This window comes from Patiria miniata, unplaced genomic scaffold, assembly GCF_015706575.1.
Source record: "Patiria miniata isolate m_02_andy unplaced genomic scaffold, ASM1570657v1 HiC_scaffold_24, whole genome shotgun sequence".
Taxonomy (NCBI): domain Eukaryota; kingdom Metazoa; phylum Echinodermata; class Asteroidea; order Valvatida; family Asterinidae; genus Patiria; species Patiria miniata.
Window position 1 is genome coordinate 2011154 of NW_024037063.1, and position 16137 is coordinate 2027290.

General features: G+C 39.3%; 1 non-coding gene across 1 annotated transcript; it reads right to left on the reverse strand.

The window, feature by feature from the left end:
- Positions 1–10018: 10018 nt before the first annotated feature.
- Positions 10019–10093, reverse strand: Trnam-cau. The gene has a single exon. It is a non-coding gene; the product is annotated as a tRNA-Met (tRNA).
- Positions 10094–16137: the final 6044 nt, after the last annotated feature.

The window sequence follows — 16137 nt, forward strand, 5'->3', positions numbered from 1 at the left end:
ACGCTATTCTAAAGTCCTTATAAAACCTTCCAGTTATAGGCAATTCCACGGTAACTCGTGCTACGTTTAAGGGCGGGGGTCTTCCGTCAACTCTGTGCTGTTACTCAATAAAGTCAAATCATTGAGGGTGGATTTTTCTCACAGAAGGTGAACTGTCTTGCTCTGTGAAGGGACCTCTCGGGATGGAAGACGGTCGCATTCCGGATGAAAGCATCACAGCTTCGTCTTTTTGGGATAACCGCGCGAGGTTCATTGCCATATCTCTTCAATTCCCAAATTGTATGGCTCTCAGAACTCTCTAATATAGAATATTTTGAAGGTATAACTTTTATTGATGAGCTCGGCGGATGGGTTTTGACCTATTTACCGGTGTGCACCCGTAAAGACTTCTGTCAACGCGGATCACGATCTGCCCATACGAAGTCGGCTTTAAGTGAACAAAATTATAACACACTTTGTGGAGACGATAACTCAAGAAAAACACACTGGATTGAAATTTGGTCCAATAATAATGTTCTTGATATGGGACACCAAAATTTGAAAATGTACGGAAACCCTTAATAAAATACAGTGTACTACTCGCGAAATAATCAATCCGAATTCAAGTCACTTTTAATGGAACGAAAATAAAGCACTCTTTGTGGAGACGATAACTTAAGAAAAACACATTGCATTGAATTGAAATTGCGTCCAATAATTGATCGTGATATGAAACTCATTCTTTTTGAAAATCAACAGAAACCGTTAAAGAAAAAAATTAACACAACAAAAACAACACTACACTGCATGTGTAAGGGCACATCATTCTGTACATTTTACCAACATCAATTCCTTCCAAAAGAGGGCGCGCTACACAAATACTGGTCACCACCGTAAAGACTTTTAACGCGGATCACGATCTGCCCAAACGAAGTCTGCTTTAATTGAACAAAAATAAAACACACGTTGTGGAGACGACAACTCAAGAAAAACACATTGCACTGAATTGAAATTTCGTCCGATAATTGTTAGGGATATAGGACACAAACGTTTTGAAAATCGACGAGAACCCTTGGAAACTAAATTTAATATGATTTAACGAAATACAGTGTACTAATCGCGAAATAATTCAAGTCACTTTTAATGGAACATAAATAAAATACTCTTTGTGGAGACGATAACTCAAGAAAAACACATTGCACTGAATTGAAATTGCGTCCAATTATTGATCGTGATATACAACACAATACATTTGAGATTCGACAGAAACCCTTAAAGAATAAAATAAATACAACAAAAACAAAAACTACAGTGCATAAGGGCACTCCCGTACATATTACCAACATCAATTTCTTGCAAAAGAGGGCGCCCTACACAAATACTGGTCACCACCGTAAAGACTTCTGTCAACGCGGATCACGATCTGCCCAAACGAAGTCGGCTTTAAATGAACAAAAAAAAACCCGCACTTTGTGGAGACGATAACTCAACAAAAACACATTGCACTGAATTGAAATTTCGTCCGATAATTGTTCGGGCTATAGGACACAAATATTTTGAAAATCGACGGGAACCCTTGCAAACTAAACTTAATATGATTTAAAGAAGTACAGTGAACAAATCGCGAAAAATTCAATCCGAATTCAAGTCACTTTTTATGGAGCATAAATACAGCACTCTTTGTGGAGACGATAACTCAAGAAAAACGCATTGCATTGAATTGAAATTGCGTCAAATAATTCATCGTGATATACGACACAATTGTTTTGAAAATCAACGGAAACTGTTGCAGAAAAAAATTAATACAACAAATACAAAAACTACAATGTACATGTATATAAAGGGCACTCCCGTACAATTTACCATCATCTGTTTCTTCCAAAGAGGGCGCGCTTCACAAATACTGGTCACCACCGTAAAGGTGTAATCCTGTATTAAAATGCCCATAGACACCAGTGCTAAATGCCCATACTTCAAAATTCTTTTTTAAAGTACTCAGAACTCTCACAGGTATTTAATCTGCACAGAAAAATGATGTTCATCATGTCATCGTTCATTTTCTTTTCATTTTTTATGGGTTGACCATTGACTTTTCGAGATATTCTCACCAAAAGAAGACGACCCCTATTTTCCCCGAAGCAGAAAAGTAGCCATCTTGAAAAACGATCCCTCCACAACATGGCAAAATAGCGCCACTTTCGAGCCCAATTGCATTCAAATGCTCAGAATTAGAAGCCCCAAGTCCGGGCCAGAGGTTCATTGCCATATCTCATCAATTTTATGGCTCTCAGAACTCTCTACTACAGAATATTTTTAGGGTATAACTTGTTTTCATGAGCTCGGCGGATGGGTTTTGGCCTGTTCACCGGTGTGCACCCATAAGTAGCGCGCGCTAGCTGCAGCGAAGGTCAGGTTACCCAGAATGCCATCCGTACTTCCTTCACAAGATTCTGTGGAGCGGATTAGCCCTTCCCGGGCAAGCGCCCTGTTTGCAGATTGACCGCGCTCGCATGGAAGCTGCATACATTTTAGGGAAACAGATTCTACATCCAATCTGAGTCCAAGACCGCAATTTCGTTGGTTGATTCACCCGACGCATGCGTGTTTCCTTCCTGTTGTAGTAACATTTTGGGGCCCAGGCAGGGTATTCCCCAAGGATATAATCTCATGTGCACAGGAACACAGGCTGACTTTCTGAGAATAAAGGTGGGAAATTTCTGATCTCACTTCCCCCTTGCCATGCACTGTTATATCCTTGCCAGCGACCTTCCACCAAATTCTAAATGCATTTAATGATGCAAAAAATTGGTCTGAGAGACTTCAAGCCCCGCCCCCTCCTGGTTTTCCTCAATAGAGCTTATGCGTAGCAGCCATCTTTGAGGGCAATGCCTTTGTTTTTCCTGGGATATGCGTGAGTGACCCTTTTGAGCAATCAGTGTTACTGAATTTAAAAAAAGAGTCTAAGATGGCCGCATGATACGCATTATAGGTCTGCTTGAATGAGCGTGAGGGCGCTCTAACGAGGTCATTTTCTTTGTACATTGTACAAACAGTAAATACATGTACATTTGTATGTCACGTGTGTTGCTACATTAAGTAACTTCAATTCAATCGCACAAGTATTGTTAATCTTTTGTTTTAATGTAATAATCGACTGCATCAACTCGTAAACTTATATACATGTATATCAGTAATCTAGGATTTATATCTGCAAACCGTAAAAACGCCTTCGTTAATACAGCACCCCGTATTCACTTGAAAAATGTGGCAGACCCGCCCCCCCCCCCTCCCCCTCTCTTTCTCTTTTGTCGTACGAGAATACTGACTTAAAAATGCTTGAGAATTGCGGCTGTACTACATTACGTGACCGGGGAGTTTGAAATGAACGGTCGGAATCCAGTGTGTTATCAATATGATGGCTGTTGTCTCTTAAAGTCACGTGGTGTCAAACTGCCCAATAGCCTCTTGTCTTTGATATAGCGAGTGAGTCTGGAAAGTGACATACCTAAACTTCATACCTTCATACAGGGTAAGTCAACAACAAAAAAAGAAACCTAACTGGCAGGACCAATATTTGAATGAAGTTTTGCCTGCAGCACTTTCAAAATCTAGGATATGACAGCCCAGTCATTAAGCTTTCTTTTAGAACAGGAATCATTCAAATCACTCATGTACTTTTCAAGTTACGACATTTTGAACACAAACACCGTTTTGAAGTTCCGTCCACGGATCACAACAAAACGGTGTTTTAAAACTGGAAAAGTACATGAGTGATTTCAATGATTCTTGTACTATAAGAAAGCTTAATGACTGGGCTTTCATATCCTAGATTTGAAAGTGCGACAGGCAAAACTTCATTCAAAAATTGGTCCTGCCACCATGGGTTTCGTTTTTTTACTCACCCTGTATACCCTATACGCACTTAGACTTGATGGGATCAGAAAACAGGAACATTGACACCCCTTCCCCATTATCCCATCCGCACTCAGAACACCAAATATCCCAGTACCCACTGAGACTGGGTGGATCCCAAAAAAAAGGGGGGGACATGAATTGTACAAGTACACCCCATCCCAACCTACCTACGCCCCAATTCTCAACCTTTAAATCTTGAATACAATAATAAAAGTGGAGCCCGAATCCAAATCATGCTTTAAATGTTTAAAATGAAGTTGTGTAAAAAATGCTTTAATTTATTGTGTAAATATTTCTATAGTACTTGTATTTGTAGGTATTAATGTTCGTTTCACCAATGCACGTTGTCCTTATGAATTTTAATTTGCTTAGCTTTATTCACCAATTCGTAATATATGCAGGTTCCCTTATTGACTTTTTACTAGTGTACAACGATGGAGATTAGTATTACGTGTATACAGATCTAAACAACGAACAAAAACCTGATACATGTACTTTACATGGCCCCTTTCATTTCACGATGTGCCCCATTCAAACCAAACTTCAACCCCGTCTGCTAAATACTTCGCATCAGTGGTTGTCTCAAATGTTGCTCCTTGTTTTTACTTAATAAAGATTACAGCTTGTAATGCTTTATGCCTTGCACGTACAAACGAATTTCATATTTACAAATATAGGCCAAACTTCTTTGGTAGTAAGTTCACACACAGTGCCGTTTGTGTCTGTATAAAAGATTGCGCGTGTTTGTTGCAGTGTAAGGGACTTTCCCTGGTACTTTGATCGGAAGTGAACCAGGGTCGCTCGGCTGACTTTTCTGAAAAGGTTCCTGCGAGCTTTCCAGGAAGGTTCTTTTATAGACTCGGCAAACCTTTGTCCTGTATTTTAGTTCCGACTCCACCGGTTGTTCAGTTGGAACCAAATTCTTTGTTGACTAGAAATTTTGGCTGTGAAAAAGAGTGTATTGGTCTTCACAGTTAACTTGGTGATGTCACAGTTTCTTTTGTGTGATGTCACAAATTCTTTTGTGATGGTGTTATAACATTGGTATTTTCTTTCAAAATGTTTGAGTAGGGTATTCATTTTACACATATTTTTGTTTAAGATAGGTAGCGCCCTCTGTGTTTTATTAGAAATCCTCGTCTTTTACGTGAAGAAAATGTTAGCTTTAGTTTTGTCGAGTTGTACTGCCATTTACATGTAACAAATTGAAGCATTTGAAATTTGGTCTAAATTTTATGTTTTCTCTTGAAGTGTTTAATCAAAAGTGTATCAATATACATTGTACTGTAAATTTTGAAAGCTGGTGCTTTTCTGATCAGTTATATTCTGTTGGTGTAATACACTCAACCAAAAAAGAAAGCCCCCCCCCCTCTTCCAATACTATTTTGTCTGACTCAAAAACTACTGAGCACCTCTCGCTCAAATAACAACTGATCAGTACAGAAATTCCTTAGCAATCCAGCCATACTCTTTGTTTGGCCCAAAACAGTGAAAATGCGTACGAAGTTATGCACTTGATGACAAACGATACCGAAAATAGTTGCACTTTTGTATACGTGCAATTTGTGGGTGAACATTTCGTAGATAACCAACAAAAATGGTAATACAGTTTAAGAAATTTGTGTTGGAAGATTGCGTTAGAGGCAAAATGTTCTCACGCATCTTACACGTACACACATGTGCAACTTTTTTCGGTATATATCATTTGTCATAAATTGCATAATTTCGTACGTATTTTCACTGTTTTTGGCCAAATAAAGAGTATGGCTGAATTGCTAAGTAATTAGTGGTTATTTGAGTGAGAGGTATGCAGTATTTTTTTTAGTTAGACAAAGTATTAGAGGGGACTTTATTGTTGAGTGTATTACACACACGCTTTGAGGCCCCCAAGAGTGAAGGCCTACGTGATATGTTTTTTTATATGGTGGTCATTATTTGATATAACCCAGTGAATTCTTTTTAAATTGATTCAAAGTGCCCGGTGCGAGAACAAAGGTTTTCGCCGACCGTTTGTCTAAATCGAGCGTATTTTTCGCCCGGCAAATATGGGACAAACATCCCGCCTTGCTGTGAAGTAGGAAAACACGGATTCGAAAACACACACACAACGAAGAATGCCACCGGCCCGCAATAAACGGTGCCTGATTAATGATTTTACTGCTGCGTTTCGGATGACTATTTTCGGGCCTAATTGTTTTATATTTCGACTCCGGACTACAGGGATAACAAAAACCTCTCTGAAACTCAAAGGCACCTGCGGGCAAGATGAGAATTTATACGGGCGTGTTAAGCACGCTTAAAAGCGTAAATATCCATCACCTGTTTTCAAAAAAACTAGGCTTTAAAATCAAAACAAAAAAAGCAACAAAAAATAGCGTTCACCACTTACTCACATCGCCTCGATGAAATGAAAGTTTTGCCAGGGAAAACAAACGTGTATGCCTGAACCTGCCTCCTGCTTTTCACGCGTGACACTGAACGTAAACTGAAAAGCGAGTATTTTTGTCTATTAACACACGGAAAAATCTGGAGTCTTTCTTTCTTCTTTTTTTTTCATTCAAAACTGGCTTTCGATTTGGGGCCACAAAAGTAACGAAAGTGTTCCAGCGTTCGCACGCCTGGGAAAATAATAGGTGAAGTTAACCTACTGAACACAAACAAAACTCCCAAATATATTTCTGATTTCATCAAGGGGTATTTTGGAGTTGCTGAAACGAGGTTCAGTATGTCTTCTCCCTATTTTTGATTAAACTTTATAGCATGTCGATCGCAAATATCAATATGATAAGATTTCCAATTATAAATCTGTTGATCAGATTTGTTTTCCCCAAAATGACAATTCATTGATCTTAGTGCCACTTTTTTTGGTGCTAATTAAAGGTACCTTAATGGTTTGCAAAAAAAACAAGTGTATAAAGATGCCGATAACGATCTGGAAATTTTGTTCAACTTTTTTAATTCCATTCCTGGAAAATCTTAAAGTGAACCGGTAAATCCCCTGATGGTTTCACCGTACTGAACAGTTTCCGCACGGTCGAGTTTCTGCCGAGTGAATCCACTGCGTTGATAAACACAGTAATGGTTGTATCTCGAGACTAAATAGTAAGTTTACTCCCCCCCAAAAAGAGAGTTGCCAAGGATTAATTAAGCTGCAAATGTTGGTGAAAAATTGCTCAATAGTAAACAAAGGCAAACAAACACACAATCCTCCACATTTACCCGCCATTTTTTTCACACGAATAACGACACGAGTGATAGCCAATAAAACTATCTAGAAAACTGCAAATCTATCCTCATCGTTTTGTTCCATTTCATTTCCGTGTTTGACCACTGACCTTTTTTCGTTTTGAGATGACGACGTGAACTTCTGACCCCCTCGGAAATAGCGCCCTCTGGTGTTCAGAATAAGCCCGATAAATTCAAAATAGTTATGAGTATCATGACACTCCATATTCTCGTTCTTGGCCCGATTGTCGTGAAAAAAAATATCGGGATTGTAAAACACTGCAGAAACGACAATCAGTCCAGGGAATGCACCAAAGAGCTCTTTTCTTTCAAATGAAGCTTTTCTTAAAAGTTTTTTTTTTTCAGTTCTAAGGTTTTAAGTTATTTGGAAGATTTCGGACGGCGAACTTTCAATTCAAAAGTGGATCCAAAATCGATGTAAATACCGAACTGTATGACACGGAGCATGCAGGGCCAAAAAGCCACTCTGCGCGCACACGGAGCAGTTTTAGCCTACAGGGGCCGTGCGTACGCGCATTGCAACACCCTCCCCCGGATCGATACTATTTACTCGGCAAATAGTGCCAGTAAGCCAAGCCAAACGCCGGCAGGCGAGCATTTCTTGACAATTTCGTTTCGGAATCAGATAAAGCCAGTTTGCTCGAATCCAGATGGTCCGAATCAACTGGGATGAGCCACGATCGCTGTGATAAATGACCTATTACTCCAGCAGTTTTGTTTTATTTATGGTTTAATATATTTTAAAAAGAAACAATATACAAAATATTCGGGGTTACAGTTCTTTCTGTTTTTATGATCATAGCGCTGATTAATTGGCAATTTCTGGACTGTACGCCTAGTGGATAATAATGTAAGAACAGCTATTTTTAAAGCAGTTTTAGCCATTTTATGAGGGGAATCGTGTTTGCGTAGCGGTGGTCTTCTTGTCTTCCACCCCTGTGGCCCGGGTTGGAATCCGGCACAGGTTGTCTTGAGGATTGGTGTCAGTTCCTATCAGTTTTCCTTTGAACAAATTTAAGGGAAAATTCCAGGGTTTTCCTCCCACCTTTAAGAGTGAACCGTTCTTCTACGTCTTCTCCCTACATGGTTCCTCAGTCTTCCAAGCAACAGTGCCTGTGCACTATCGAAAAATCCTAAATTGGTTGAATTGTAGGGGGGGGGGAATGAAAGAAAGAAATCTTGAATAAAGAGAAAATTATTAATTCCAGAACTTGCCCTTCTAACGTCAACCTTTAGCTTCTTAGTCCCCTTTTATAATTGTAGACTATCTTTCAATACTGACTGGCAAAATTTAGTTCTAGATTGACTGATTTTTAGTTGCACCCAGCTGACCCTGAATGGCTAGTCAAATGTAACTGGTTTCTAGTCAAATCTGATTAATGTTTTTTTTTAGAGTGTATTCCCCTGAAGAAGTAAATGGTCGTTGCTGCAAAAACTCATGCATTTGTTTTTTTGACATCAGTAAATTCCACAATTTACATGTGTCTATAACCAACATGTTTTTTTTTCTGAACTAATTACGAAATACGAACACTTTTATCGTTGCTTTGATCATTTGAAGAAATAGTGATTTTCGTAAACACTAACAAAATCTGTTCTTTCGTTTTGGCATTCCTGAAAACGGAGCGATTACGACTTTCCAGGCAAACTTTATAAACAAAAAGACATTTCTTCAAATAATTTCGTTTCCTCTGTGAGATTTTGTCAACAGTTTTTCAACGCAGAACCGGCTTCGAAACACAAGCAAAAGAGCAATTTTCACGCTCGCATTCCACGTTTGAAAATTCTTAGAGTATTAAATAAAAAAAACGAAGGGTGATAGTGAGGAGTGTATAAACAACTCAATTATGTGAAGAAACCAAATTAGATGTTTCATTTCAAGTGGTCACAAGTTCCGACGTCAATTCTTACAACAACAAAATCACATGTCTTTTTATTCGCTCTAAAAACAAGGACCGATTACTTTGTTGGCATAAAAAAATCGCGAATATACCCAGATATCATTGATATCTTTACTTTGACAGCCGATTTGGGGCACAAAGTCTAGCTCAGAATAAACCCCGATGACGTCAACGGAACTAACAAAGTGACAAACACTTGACAATTTTCAAGGTGCAACTAATAACCGGGTCGCGCCGAACAAAAAAAGTTCGCGAAATTAATGTTTCTCGTTGTGGGACAAAGACCTTTTTTTATTTCAGCTCAGCACAAGTTGAAGTCACCATGAACATCCTTTATTTGCCCTCTATATGCTTAGTTATTTAAACCTGCGGACGATCTAGTCGCTGAATTTCAGACGTTGACTAGAAATATAGCCGGCGTACCATAATTTTGGGGGGGTTTACAGATCGGAAACCAGGCAAATCGCCGTGTACCGATAACGGAAGATAAAATAAGTAAAATAAATATGAAGAAAAGGTGAATAAATAGACAATATAGTTTGATAGCAGAGCGGTTCCAAAGTCGAGAAGTCATTCATGAAGATTGCATTGGTCAATTGCATGTGATCAGGGGGTTTGGAAATAATCCATGATCGTTGAATGCGACCTTGTGAATCGTAAAAATGATGAAACAGCAATGTAATTTAACCTTGCGCGTAGCAGCCATCTTGGATGGCAATCGGCTATGGCGTGTCAAACGTTGCAAAATTCAATTGTTTTACAATATGTATGTTCGATGTTCAATATAATTATGTGCGCTTTCCAAGCGATTGGGCCAGACTCGAGTCCATGTAATGCTGATGTGGGGGGATCGCCGCACCTCCTCCACAGCGAGTCTGTGTCACCTTCCCAGCATTGAATAATGCCGGTACCCATTTAACACCTGGGTTGAGAGGAGTAATTGAGGTAAAGCACCTTACTCAAGGGCACAACACGCATGGCCACGGTGGGGCTCGAACCCACAGTCTCACGATCATGAATCCTGTGCCCTACCGCTAGGCCACACGTGAACCTTTGAGCATTCATTGTTACTGAATTAAATATGACAAAAAAAGCCTAGCTCTAAGATGGCCGCTACGCATACGGTCTATTCTCCCTTACCCACAAGATTGTGGGTCTGGTAAGGGGTGATTTTGTGATGCGTATGTGAGCGGTGGGGGTAGTATCCCTCCCCCTTGGAACCTTTCGCGCTATTACGACATTGGACGTTTATCAAAGGTATAGTTTTCAAAAAAATATGTAAAAGCGATGAAAATCTTTGAACTTCTCCGGAGTTGGATATTCAAGAGGGACATGAACTTACATCAATTGAAACTTATAATTGCATATAATAAATGGCTTTATTCATATACAGTTTTTGTTTTACATCCGTAAACTTGGGGGTCTTTCTTTCTTAGTAACTACACCTTGGTCATTTGGGGAGATATATCTCTTTCCACTAACCCCGGGATTTAAGGCCCTGGTGTTCATGTTCATTATTACCCAGAGTTCATGAAGCCCTAAGGCCGCATGCGTGATTGGCGAGCGTTATGATGATGATTGTCCCCCAAAGGTTTTAAAAGATTATCGAGTGTGTATTATACAATTAATAATATGATCATTATGCAATAATTATGAATCGTAGGGCGCGAAAAAATAATAACAGTCAATCATTTTTAAAAGAAGAAAATGACAAACCAGAAAAAAAAATCTCCCGTTTTATTTGAATAAAATAAAATAGGGAAATTTCGAAATTATAACTTCATTCAGCCAACAAGCCGTGTTTCGTTCGCTGGGAGAACCCCTAAGTAACCGCACGTTAACCAAAGTTCAACAACAACCCAAAAAAACCTGAATGGGTCTCTGAACTTCGTCTTATCACTCGAGCAAGTCTGCAAATAAACAAGTTTTTGTTCGCTACGCCAGTGACGTAGGCAAGGGGACATGGGTTGCCCTATAATCAGACAAGTGTTTGGGCAAAAAAATGCCGGAAACACCCCTTTGCTTGTTCGAAAAATGTCACGATTTTTTTAAGTAAAATAAAACTTTAGCCTGCTAAGTTAACGGACTTCTTGCGTAAACTATGTTCATCTTGTGAAATATCTGTTTTTGAAAGAGCGGAGTGGGCATTTCTGGAAGTGAGAGGGAGGGGCGGGGTTTAGAAACACGAGGAGGGGGTTTCGATTGTACTTTGCGTACAACAAATGCAGTGACATACAAAATCTGTGACTTGAAAAGGGTAACAAAAACCCGCTTATTTCGATCTCGTATCAAGACAAAGTTGTACTTTGTTTGGAAGTTTTGATATAGCTAAAATGATCGACAAAGATAGCACCCACCTATACTATGGTTGTTTTCCGTCTTCTCAGTTGCTCATCGTACTTAAGGCAAAACTCGGAAATTCACTCCTTTTTTTTACTTCTCCTTTGAAAAATCTACAATTCAATCATAATGTTTGGTTATATAATAGTCTTGTTCCGTTTCAAATAAAGGAGGAAACATTTTCAACACGGATTACTTTGAGTATATACAAATAGATTATAGATCAATTACCGATCTTGTGGATTCATTAGACATTACCTTCAAAAGGACTCCCGATCCCGCACGACCAAAAAAGCTTCACAATTTACGAGAGCAGTCCCGATAACCAAACGGAAGTTCTTAGCCAGCGGCGTGTGTACAAAGTCAACAAAGTGTGATAGGACGAGTCAACACGCAATGTGAGAAGGATAGAGTACATGTGTGTGTGTGCCTGCATCCGGCATGGGCCATTCTGTACAATTTGGTTCCACGTTGTTACCTATCTATTCTTTCTATATCATCTATGATTTTTGAATTCTTGTGCACAACTGAATGCAGTCGTTCTCTAAAAATGATTGTGAATATAGCAAAATACCTACCCAACAAATAAAGCAATTGTATGAAGTCTTTTACTATAATGATACTTGAATAGCAAATTACGAAGTACCAAGGTAACAGGAACACTAAATGTTACATCTGTCCAGTGGATCCTAAATTTATAGCCTATGCCCCATATAGCTGAAAAACTGGGCAATGTTCATGAAACTTCTCAAAAGCAAAACAAAATTACTCAAGATCATGCAAGAGATTGAATCTAATAAGGTATAGGGTCTACACTGAGCTGGCAGAAGTTGGGAGCAAGGGCATCATTTTGTTGGCCAATTTTTTGAGAGAAAAAAAAGAATTTGCCGCGCAACTTTTTGGTTTCAGAAAACGTCCCCCCCCCCCCCGCTGCTAAATTCCCGTCCCTTCCCCGTACCCTGTGTTTGTCACAGATGAACATAACGAATCATCCTGGTGCAATGTGGAAAAGGGGAAATTGAAAAGTAGAAACATATACATTATTAAGATAATGATGTTCATGATCGTTATAGTATACCCGTGCAATACTAACCAATTAAACTGCCTGGCTACTGAAAAAAATACATTATGACAATTTTATTTTTAGTTTTTGTTTACTATTTTTCATTCCAAAATTTCAGAGAAAAATAATTTTTACTTTACTGAAGAATAATCGAATGAAAAATATCATCATCAGTGTCTGTTTGTTTGCAACTTTTCAGAAAATTCTGGGATTGTTCATTGCCAAGTTCCAACGAAATCCACACCAAAAATATCTACTCCCTGTAGCAGAAAATATCATTGAATGCTGAACCATCGCAGAAAGATTAAAATTCCTCGAAGAAATTCTCACTTTGTCCCCTTGCAAACTCCTTCCAATGGGCATGGAGCCTCTTATATATAGATCTTTTATCCGTCCTGCTACGATTCTGTAACTCAATACACTCCGCTCCAGATGTAAACTGTTCCCGCTGTATTCATACGGCACCCCTATTATCTAATTCAATTGTGTCGTCACGATCACGTGCCCTATTCACAGCGGCTCTCATTCATAAAAATCTCTTCCGGCTCCGGAAGTAACACAGAAGAAGTACCGCCCGTTTTGCCATATATGGTGCGGGCACTCCAGCCGACCAATCGGGTATGGCGTGTCACACGTTGCAAAATTCAATGTTTTACAATATGTATGTTTGACGTTCAATTATAATTATGTGTGCGATGTTTTACAATAATGTGCGATGTTCATTGTATGTGTGTGATGCTTTACAATATATTTTTTACAACATATTGCAACGAAACATCCAAAAAAAATAATGAACATCAAATATATATTACATCGAAACATCGAACATAAACATCGCACATATTGTAAAAATCACACATTGTATTGTAAACATCGCACATATATTGTAAAAATCACACACATATATTGAACATCGCACATTAATTGTACAACATCACACATTATTGATCATCGAACATATTATGGTAAAATATTGAATTTTGCAAAGTTTGACACGCCATACGCGGCGCTCACTACGAGTCCGCCTTGTCATGAATATGCAGCGCGCTTAGTTGAAGGTCGCGCTACGTAGCAGATCTTATCAATGGGCGCGAGTATTTTTAGATTGGGGAACTTCGCAATGGGCGGGCTTTAGCTGTTCATGTGACACGCTCTATTAGACCGGCCGTAGTATATAAGCGGGTATTCCGAGTTGGTACTGTGCAATGGCCAAGTGAGTCATCATCAAAGCCACAAGTTTGTTCTGTTTGGGGCTTCTCCGATCTATCGTGGGCTTGGAATCTCTCTTGCTTTCTTTATCTTCTCAAGGTGAGTGGCAATTTCCTCCGTTATATTCACAGACCCCAATGTCATCTGCCTACCCACGTTTTGTTTGACAATTGCGGACTTTCATTTCGCTCGTTCAAGCTGCTAGTTTTGTTTATAAAGTTCGAGTAAAATTACCTGCTGCATAAATTGACAGATGACCAACTTTACGTCGTGGGTACCCTGCATGCTTTTCCAGCTCCCGCAGAATTGTTATAGCTTCTGAGCTGCTCGTTGATATCATTTATTCCAAAATCACTTTAGCTGTGTAATAAATCCAGTTGTGGAAACAATGTTTATTTTCATAATTGTATTTTGAACGTCAAGCTTGTGTTTGTGCAGAGCCGGGTCCGTGTGTGCTCGAGTCACGTGCGTTGTACAGTGCGTAGGCGTTGACTTATTATTGTTTCTACCGAGGGACTGTGAAGTTGCGCAATTGGACTTAAAGCTTCTAGTCGTCTCCCTGTTCCATGTTTGTCAAAATTATTAACAACATGTAGTTTGTGTTGCATCACACTGACTTGGTTCTTGCCAGACTAAAAACTACAAGCAAAGATAAGATTTAGGTATACAAAAAGATTGAGCATGTGCATGTATTATTTTTCATTCCTCCATCCTCCATGATGTAACAAAAAGCAATAATTGATTACCTACGGTCAAAGAGGATTTCATCTACGTGAAGTTAAATACACTTGGTCTGAGTTGCATCAGAATTATGCAACAATAAAAAAAATAGTATCCTGATAATACTGTAGGTGCTCAGGAAAGTTTACCTAATAGGTCTGCACCCGTAAAAGGTTTTTCCGGACAAATATTCCACTTTGTTTTTGATTCGACTTTTATATAGATGAACTTCCTCATTTGTTAATCGTCTAGTGAATTGTTTTTCCCCAAACTTTTTTTTGGGGATCCCGCTGGCAAGTTCGTTATTTGGGCCGTCATCCTGTGGCAATGATACTCGTGTGTGGTTAGCCTTGGACGATCGCTTGGTTTTCTCGCAAAGTGTAGTGTCCCATGTACATGTACATGTTATACATGTACATGTAGCATCATTACATTGAGTGCCCGCAAGGCACAAGTCTGTACACATGATGCTCACAACTGTTGCAACACGATGAGTAAGCTAATAATGATCTTGCCTGCCTCGTTGGATCCGTAAGACGTTGTGATGTTTCATCTCAATGGTATTCTCTCCTTGACAACTTGAAGGACAGTCCTCTGAAGAATGGATGCGCTGAATAGGTTGGTCCTCGTGGATATAAGTGTATTGCATTGAGGTGCTCTTCTCAATAGATTGTTTCACATATATTTTGTGGGCAAAAGAGTAGAAATCTGAGACAACATTCGTATTGTGTCAAGAACTGCTGTGTCAGTCGGTAAGACTATAGTTTCAACTAGGTTTGATGTAGCATTGTTTAATATTTTAAAAATGATCAAACGTCTGGCCTCTAAATTTTACGTTGTGATGGTTTTTGGGTGTTTTTTGTGTGGTAAATCGGTGTGTCTATTTCCAAACTTTGTCTTTAGGGCACATCCCTTGGCCTTAAGTCTGAGTGAGAACATTAAGTTAAAGAAAGCATCAATAAAATATAAATAGGTTTTCGAGGGGCTGTGTTTAGGGGGGAAATAGTTTAAAGTAGACGATAAGACTGTGAACCTCGTGGTTTCTGTATGAGTATACTACTGTATAGAGTAGCCTACCATACTTCCTGCTGTCGATAGTTGAGAAGTGGTCTACCGCGAAAACCCAGGGACTCTTGCAAGCGTACTTCAGTGGTACAACATCCTTCGTCCCGTGATTAAGATCTGGGCTTTTTGTAATTGTGTGCGGGGAAAGCACCGGGTTTGTTTAGATTTCCCTGAATGGTAGTGTGAATCTTAGCGCAGGCTTTGACTTTTTGGTAAGATTGTTTTCGGTTAGTTTACAAGCATCTGTGTACTTCAGTCCACTCTGAAAATTGTCCTCACAAAAAAAACAAGTCACATCTCAAAATCGTTTCAGTAATACGGTTGAACGATTAAAAGCAGTTTGGCTGTCTATTATATAGGTATGCATGTACATGATTATGTATAACTGAACTGAAATATATCAGATAAAAACCACGTGTGTTTCAACTGTGTAGTCACGTGACTTAACGGACCGCCAATTAGCGAAGTCGTAGGAGTCACGTGGACAAGCCAGGCCGTTGGTTGCTAGAGCGTGGGCGGTGTACGGGTTGGTTAACTACTTCGTGAAGCCTTGTGAATACAACTTCAATGGACCCGTCATAAATTGATGAACAATTCTTTCAATTTCGCTTCCATTCCGGACTTCTCTTTTCCACCGAGAGCTTGGAGCAAAACTTCACGCACTTTGGACTTGGAAGCCGTAGTGAGGACGACCATTAA